The 8,352-nt window shown below is 44.5% G+C and overlaps 1 pseudogene; it reads left to right on the top strand.

Moving 5' to 3' along the window:
• The first annotated feature begins 6,348 nt into the window (after positions 1 to 6,348).
• Positions 6,349 to 6,743, top strand: LOC109243770 (annotated as a pseudogene).
• The last annotated feature ends 1,609 nt before the right edge of the window (positions 6,744 to 8,352 follow it).

Genomic DNA, 8,352 nt, shown 5'->3' with positions numbered 1-8,352 from the left:
TAGGGTTATTTTACTGCCAATTATATGAGTATCTTAGTATACCATAGCCAAAACCCCGAAAAATTGGCAATCCTAAAACAACCCATAATAGGAATTGGCAATTTTTTAGCCTTATATAGGTTTGACAAAGATAAGCCCCAAATAATTGGCATTATATAGCCAAATCCTTAAAGGACCTACTCTCTTTTATATTCTCTCTCAAAAAAACCTACACGCTTATTTTGGCTTCCCTCCCCCTTTCTCTCCTTGTATTTCTTCTTTTATCTCTTCTCTTTTGCTTCATAGTTTTGCAAAAATTCTTGCAAATTATGCAAAAATAATCAGTGTGATTAGAAGATAAGGTTGATCTGACATCAGAGAAAATCAGAAGCAAAACTAAGAGAGAAAAAAATATATTTCAACTTTGTTTTTCTTCTCCCTTCTTTTTTGGTTGGATTGAATGAGTGGGTGTGATTGAAATTGGTTGAAAATACCTAAACGAGGTTATATACAAAATTTGAGCAAGATTTGCAAAAACTAAGAGAGAAAAAATATATTTCAACTTTGGTTTTCTCCTCTCTTCCTTTTTTGGTTGATTTAATGAGTGGGTGTGATTAAAAATTGGTTGAAAATACCAAAACGAGGCTGTATACAAAATTTGAGCAAGATTAGAAGTGATTTAGACTGGTTTCGGGCAAAAAATCAAACCTAAAAATCCAATTGCGACATGTGTATATCACGTTGTATATCGTGTACATCAGTGTACATCACACACAAGTTTTTAAGGACATATGTGTATATCACTTTGTATATCGGTATACAACACAATTCTTTTATGGACGCCTGTGTATATCATATTGTATATCGTATATATAACACAACTTCTCATGGATATACGCAGAAACACATAATACACATGAGCTATCACTGATGTACCTATACACATGTGGAGTCGTCTTGAACTTGAGTTTTCAATCTGAAATGTGTTATACAAAGAAGGAAAGTAAAATTTTAATAATTTTTTTGATATACACATTATTATTAGGTTATACACTGTGATATACAAATAATATAATTATTAATTATTGATTAGAAAGGAAAATAAATTTTTGATATAGCATGTTTAAGCAAGTTCTAAAATATAAAAATAATAAATATGATTGTGGGAGTAAATAATATTTTAGTATACAAAGAAATTTAATTTGATGTACACAAAGAAGAAAAATAAACTTATGATATCTATTTTGGTATACATATGTCCGATGTGCTATACACTGTGATATACAAATTATACAATATTTTTTATTGTGATTTACATTGATCAAAAGGCAGCAATAACTATATATAAAATTTTATATTATTGATATACAAAGAATAATATTATTTAAATACAAAAATAAAAATAAAATTTTAATATACGTGTTGGTATAGACAAAGAAGAAGAAAAAAGTTGTGATATACATATTATTATTGTGATATACATTATTGGCTATTTGATGCCAATATCTATAACTGGTGTTATTTTTCTGCCAGTTATATGAGATATCACTGATTGTAACGACCCGCCCGGTTGTAAAGATAGGAATTTGGATGTTCTTAAGGATTTCATGCGTTTAGGTGTTGAATCCGTGGGTTTAGGTGTTATTTCGGCGATTTGATCGCTCGAGCAAGTTGGTACAATGTTGCTGGACTTGTAGGAGCATTCAGAGTGGAGCCCCGAGGGCTCGTGGGAGTTTCGGGCATGGGTTTGGAATAGATCAACACACCAATTTTCTGGTGTTTTTGCTGCTGCTGTAGGTTTCGCAATTGCGAGACCTTGATCGCTATGGCAATCTCGCAATTGCGATGGTAATATCGCATTTGCGATGAGGCCGGCTGGGGGCAGTTCTCGCAATTGCGAGGAATAGCATCTCATTTGCGATGAGGCTGGCTGGGGGCAGTGGTCGCATTTGCGACTTTTGCTTCGCATTTGCGAACCCAACAGGGTCCGCATTTGCGACCCCTCTATCGCAATTGCGATCAAGGCAGAGGGAGACCCAGTTCGCATTTGCGAACATATTGGCGCAATTGCGACTTCGCAATTGCGAGCCTGGTGTCGCAGATGCGACATGAGAGACCTGGACACAGCTTTTAAAAAACGGGACTTAGGCCATTTATTTTATTTTGTCTCTACACTTGAGCGATTTGGGAGCTTTCAAAGAGGGAATTTCAACATAGTATTGTGAGCTAAGTTATTTCTACTTAATGCAAGTTTAATACTCGAGTTTTGGGTAGATTAACACCTAAAGATTTGGAGAAATCAAAGGCGTTAGAGCTAAACGTAGGGTTTTAATAAAACTTGGATTTAACCACGAAATTGTTATGGAATTAATTAGAAATCATATATTAGTGATCCTTAGGTTGTAGAGAACAACTTCCTTAAAAAATTTTTGGAATCCGTGCACGTGGGCCCGGGGTCGGATTTTGGGAAACATGTGTTAATGGTCGGGAAATTTCTTAAATAGCTAGAATTCGATCTTATGAGTCTATATTAACTAGTTCTTACTTCGTTTAATTAGTTTGGGATCGTTCGACTTCGAATTGAGGGCTTGGACTTGTTCTTGGCATTTGGAGTACACTTTGAAATGAGGTGAGTCTCCTTTCTAACCTTGTAAGAGGGAATTGTCCCTATAGGTATAATAATTGAATTAAATGCTAATATTTGTGGGGGCTACGTATGCACTAGGTGACGAAAGTCCGTGTGTAGCGACTATTATGTTAAATTCGGGTAGTCTAGGACCCATAAGCATGCTCTACGTGATATTCTTTCATCTTGATGATAACCTCGGATTCGTATGATTATGGTAAATGTGACTAGTGAAGGAACCTTATCCTGTTTGGTCTTTAAAAAGAGAATATTAGGTATTCCTGTGAATAACTACTCCTCAGATATATATTATTGTTGGCTTGTTGATGAGTTTATTTATACTTGACCGCGTCGCATGGGTGATTCGCGAGCGGGGTAATAGATGCATCTATGGTTCGAGCAGTTCGACCCTCGGCAGTACATAATTTATTTTTATGTTGGATCGGGCCATACGTCCCACGGTGTCACTTGTATATGTTTTCTTTAGCGCATCTCTAAGGAATGAATTTCATACCTGTTTGAAATATAGGTGACTATCCATGAAAATACTTGGGGAAGAACTGTTATGCCATGATCTTTTTAATTGCTATTTACTTGTGCTATCCATGCTATTTATAAATTCTTCTCACATTATTTAACCCTAGTGAGTATCAAGTCGACCTCTCGTCTCTACTTCTTCGAGATTAGACGGGATACTTACTGGGTACATATTATTTATGTACTCATACTACACTTCTGTACTTAATTGTACAGGGTCTGAGGCAGGTATATTTGGCTATCAGTCGGGTGCGCATCTCTGAGCAGATTTCGAGACTTCTACGGTGAGCTGCTTCTCCTCCATGCCGTGCAGCAGCCTGAAGAAGTCTTCCTTTTGTATTTTTGCTGTCTATTCCACTTCGGACAATAGGATAGTGTGATTCTTTTGTATATTTTACTAGTTGCCCATGCTTGTGACACCAGGTCTTGGCACGCACACATTAGTAGACTGTATTATTTTGGGGTTGTATGATTTTCATGATTTCTATTCATCGTTTCTGATTTTTTTTCCAATTTAAAGGATTATTTTCAACTACTTTGGGGTAAAGGTGACCGAAGGTTTAACTAGTATTTTTCCGCGTTGGCTTGCCCAACAATGGCGTTGGGCGCCATCACGACCTGCTATGGAATTGGGTCGTGACAGCATGGTATCAGAGCCAGGTTCACGTAGGTCTCACAAGTCATGGGCAATCCTAATAGAGTCTTATGGATCAGTACGGAGACGTCTGTATTTATCTTTGAGAGGCTATAGGGTTTTAGGAAAACTATTCTTTATTCATCTCATCTCGTGTAGTGGTCAGTGTACTAAGTTCCTTCTCTATTCTCTCATAGATGGTGAGGACACGCACGACTGATGTTCCAGACCTGGGCGGAGCTGCTCCCCCCGTTGCTCGAGGCCGAGCCAGAGGCCGGGGGAGGGCACCGACCCGTGGTAGGGGACGAGGGCGTCCCAGAGTTATTCCAGTCGCCAGCAGGTCCCGCCGGAGATCCTATTATTGAGGAGCAGGGCGAGGTGCCCGCAGCTGAGCCCACCCCGGCAGACTTTATGACAACACCGGGATTTCAGGAGGTTATGGGCCGTATGCTTCAGTTCATGGATTCTATGACTCAAGCTGGTTTATTTCCAGCAGACCCAGCTACCTCACAGGCAGGAGGGGGAGCACAGACCCTTACTGCTCAGGCTCCTGGGCGTGCAGCTGCAGTTTATCAGACTCCGGGTGCACTACTCGCAGATGGGGAGCTAGTTACTGTAGTGGCGCCCCAGCTTAGGCCAGCTGCAGACGGCGACCGCAGAAGTTATTGGATAGATGGACTAGGCTTCACCCTCCTATCTTCGGGGGTGAGCGACATGAGGATGCCCAGGACTTCATCGATAGGTGCAGGGATTGGCTGCACAACATGAGGATACTGGAGTCATATGGAGTTGACTTCACTACTTTCCAGCTGGAGGGCAGGGCCCATAGATGGTGGCAGTCCTATGTTCTTGGCAGGCCAGCAGGTTCTCCTCTCCTCACCTGGGTCAGTTCACCCAGTTGTTCTTGGATAGGTATATTCCACCCTCTGAGAGGGAAGAGCTACGGCACCAGTTCGAGCATCTTGAGCAGGGCCAGATGTCTGTGACCGATTATGAGTCGAAGTTCTCTGAGTTGTCTCGCCATGCACTCATGATACTTCCCACAAATTTAGAGAGAGTGCGGAGATTTGTTGCGCGATTACACCCCAGTATTCAAGATAGCATGGCCCGAGAGGTAGAGATGGGTACTGAGTATCAGCTAGTAGTAGAGATTGCTTGCAGGATTGAGGGGTATCGCCTGAGGGGTAGAGAGCAGCTTCAGCAGGACAAGAGGGCCCGATTTTTAGGGGAGTTCAGAGGTGTCCCAGCTAGGGGTAGAGGTCACTCCGGGAGGGGCCAGCCCAGCAGACCTTCATATTCAGCACCACCACCCCCTCCCCGAGGTGCTCCAGTGAAACCTTATTTTAGCGCGATGCCGGAGAGTTCTTACCGCCCACCAGCTATTCAGGGTTCCTCCGGTGGATATTCAGGTTATCAGGATTCTTCTAGTGCTACTTCAGCGCTGTGCCAGAGAGTTCCTATCGCCCACCGGCCATCCAGGGTTCTTCCAGTGGGTATTCGGGTCAGTAGGCTCAGACTCAAGGGCAGCAGGCTATGGTACTGAGAGTGTGCTACGAGTGTGGAGATCCGGGTCATCTGAAGAGGCCCTGCCCCAGGCTTCGGGGCAAGGCAGTACAGTAGGGTCAGCAGCCCATGGTTTCAGCACCAGCTGCCCAGCCACCTAGAGGTGGAGGGCAGGCTGGTTGGGGCCGACCTAGAGGTGGAGGTCAGACAAGGAGAGGTCAGCCAGCTACTGCTCAGTCAGGCGGAGGCCAGCCAGCCGGCGCTCCAGCCAGATTCTACGCTCTTCCACCCAGGCCAGATGCATTGGCCTTAGATGCCGTCATCACAGGTATTATTTCCGTCTGCGATAGAGATGCTTCGGTATTATTTGATCCGGGGTCCACCTATTCCTATGTATCATCACTGTTTGCTCGATTCTTGGTTATTCCTCCTGCACCTTTGGGCACTCCTGTTCATGTGTCCACTCATATGGGCGATTCCGTGGTTGTAGATCGGGTCTACCAGTCCTGTGTGGTTACATTCTGTAATTTTGAGACTAGAGCGGATCTCCTATTGCTGGATATAATTGATTTTGAGGTCATCCTGGGCATGGATTGGTTGTCTCCATATCACGCCGTCCTAGATTGCCATGCCAAGACTGTTTCTCTAGTGATGCCAGGGTTGCCGAGGTTGGAGTGGAAGGGTTCCACTGTTGATACCCCTAGTAGGGTTATTTCCTTCTTGAAGGCTCGGCGTATGGTCGAGAAAGGATGTTTGGCCTATCTAGCTTATGTTCGAGACACCACTACAGAGTCTCCGACGATTGATTCAGTTCCCGTAGTCCGAGAGTTTGCCGATGTGTTTCCTTCTGATCTTCCTGACATGCCACCGGATCGTGATATTGATTTCTATATCGATTTGGTTCCAGGCACCCAGCCTATATCTATTCCACCGTACCGTATGGCTCCTAAGGAGTTGAAGGAGCTGAAGGAGCAGCTTGAGGAGTTGTTAGCAAAGGGTTGTTAGATCCAGTGTATCGCCTTGGGGTGCACCGGTGTTATTTGTGAAGAAGAAGGAAGGGACTATGCGGATGTGCATTGACTACCACCAGTTGAACAAAGTCACCATCAAGAACAAGTATCCGTTGCCTCGTATCGATGATTTGTTCGACCAGTTGCAGGGTGCGAGGGTGTTCTCTAAGATAGACTTGAGGTCAGGGTACCATCAGCTGAAGATTCGGGACTCGGATGTTCCGAAGACTGCATTCCGGACTAGATATGGCCATTATGAGTTTCTGGTGATGTCCTTTGGCTTGACTAATTCAGGCCTTATATTGATTCCTTATATTGATTCCTCGTCATCGTCTTCATTGATGACATCTTGATATACTCACGTAGCTTGGGGGAGCACGAGCAGCATCTGAGAATAGTGCTTCAGACCTTGCGAGAGCAGAAGCTATATGCTAAGTTCTCCAAGTGTGAGTTTTGGCTAGAGTCTGTGGCATTCTTGGGACATATTGTGTCAGGAGAGGGTATTAAGGTATACCCCAAGAAGATTGAGGCAGTTCAGAGTTGGCCACGCCCCACCTCAGTGACCGAGATCAGGAGTTTCCTGGGGTTAGCAGGTTATTACAGGCGGTTCGTGCAGGGCTTTTCATCTATTGCATCACCTCTGACTAGATTGACCCAGAAGGGTGCTCCTTTCCATTGGTCCGATGATTGCGAGGCGAGCTTCCAGAAGCTCAAGACAGCCTTGACTACAGTGCCAGTCCTTGTGTTGCCTTCCGGTTTAGGGATGTATACAGTGTATTGTGACGCTTCGCGCGTTGGCTTGGGTTGTGTATTGATGCAGGAGGGGCGAGTTATTGCATATGCCTCCCATCAACTGAAGATTCATGAGAAGAATTATCCTGTGCACGATCTGGAGTTGGTGGCGATTGTTCATGCTCTTAAGATATGGAGGCGCTACCTGTACGGGGCTTCATGTGAGGTTTATACCGATCATCGCAGCTTGCAGCATCTGTTCAAGCAGAGGGATCTTAATTTGAGGCAGCGCAAGTGGCTTGAGTTACTGAAGGATTATGACATCACCATTCTTTATCATCCAGGCAAGGCAAATGTGGTCGCAGATGCCTTGAGCAGGAAGGCTGAGAGTATGGGTAGTTTGGCATTCATTCCAGCAGGAGAGAGACCACTGCTTTGGACATTTAGTCCTTGGCTAACAGACTAGTGAGGTTGGACATTTCGGAGCCCAGCCTGGTTCTTGCGTGTATGGTTGCTTAGTCTTCATTCCTAGGGGAGATAAAGGCCCGACAGTTCGATGATCCACATTTGGCAGTTCTTCAGAGAGACGGTGCTTCAGGGAGGTGCCAAGGAAGTTTCTATTGGCGAGGATGGTGTTTTGCGGCTTCAGGGTCGTCTATGTGTTCCTAATGTCGATGGTCTGAGGGAGAGGATACTAGAGGAGGCACACAGTTCGCGGTATTCCATCCACCTGGTGGCTACGAAGATGTATCGTGACTTGAGGCAGCATTACTGGTGGCGGAGGATGAAGAAAGACATAGTGGAGTATGTGGCTAGGTGTTTGAATTGCCAGCAGGTCAAGTATGAACATCAGAGACCGGGTGGCCTACTTCAGCAGATGCCTATACCAGAGTGGAAGTGGGAGCGCATTACCATGGATTTCGTAGTTGGGTTGCCGCGGACCTTGCGGAAGTTTGATTCAGTATGGGTCATCGTTGATAGGTTGACCAAGTCGGCCCACTTCATTCCAGTGGCTACTACTTATACAGCAGAGAGGTATGCTCAGATTTATATTCGGGAGATAGTCCGATTGCACGGTGTGCCTGTTTCCATTATATCCGACAGAGGCCCTCAGTTCACTTCTCATTTCTGGAGAGCCATTCAGAGTGAGTTGGGGACCCGGGTAGAGCTTAGCACAGCATTCCATCCTCAGACAGACAGGCAGTCGGAGCGGACAGTGCAGATTTTAGAGGATATGCTTAGAGCATGTTTGATTGACTTTGGAGGGCAGTGGGACCAGTTTTTACCCTTGGTGGACTTTGCATATAACAACAGCTATCAGTCCAGCATTG

Source organism: Nicotiana attenuata, unplaced genomic scaffold (assembly GCF_001879085.1).
Source record: "Nicotiana attenuata strain UT unplaced genomic scaffold, NIATTr2, whole genome shotgun sequence".
In the NCBI taxonomy this organism is placed as follows: domain Eukaryota; kingdom Viridiplantae; phylum Streptophyta; class Magnoliopsida; order Solanales; family Solanaceae; genus Nicotiana; species Nicotiana attenuata.
Note: the sequence above shows the minus strand (reverse complement) of the source record. Positions and strands in the feature narration are given on the sequence as shown.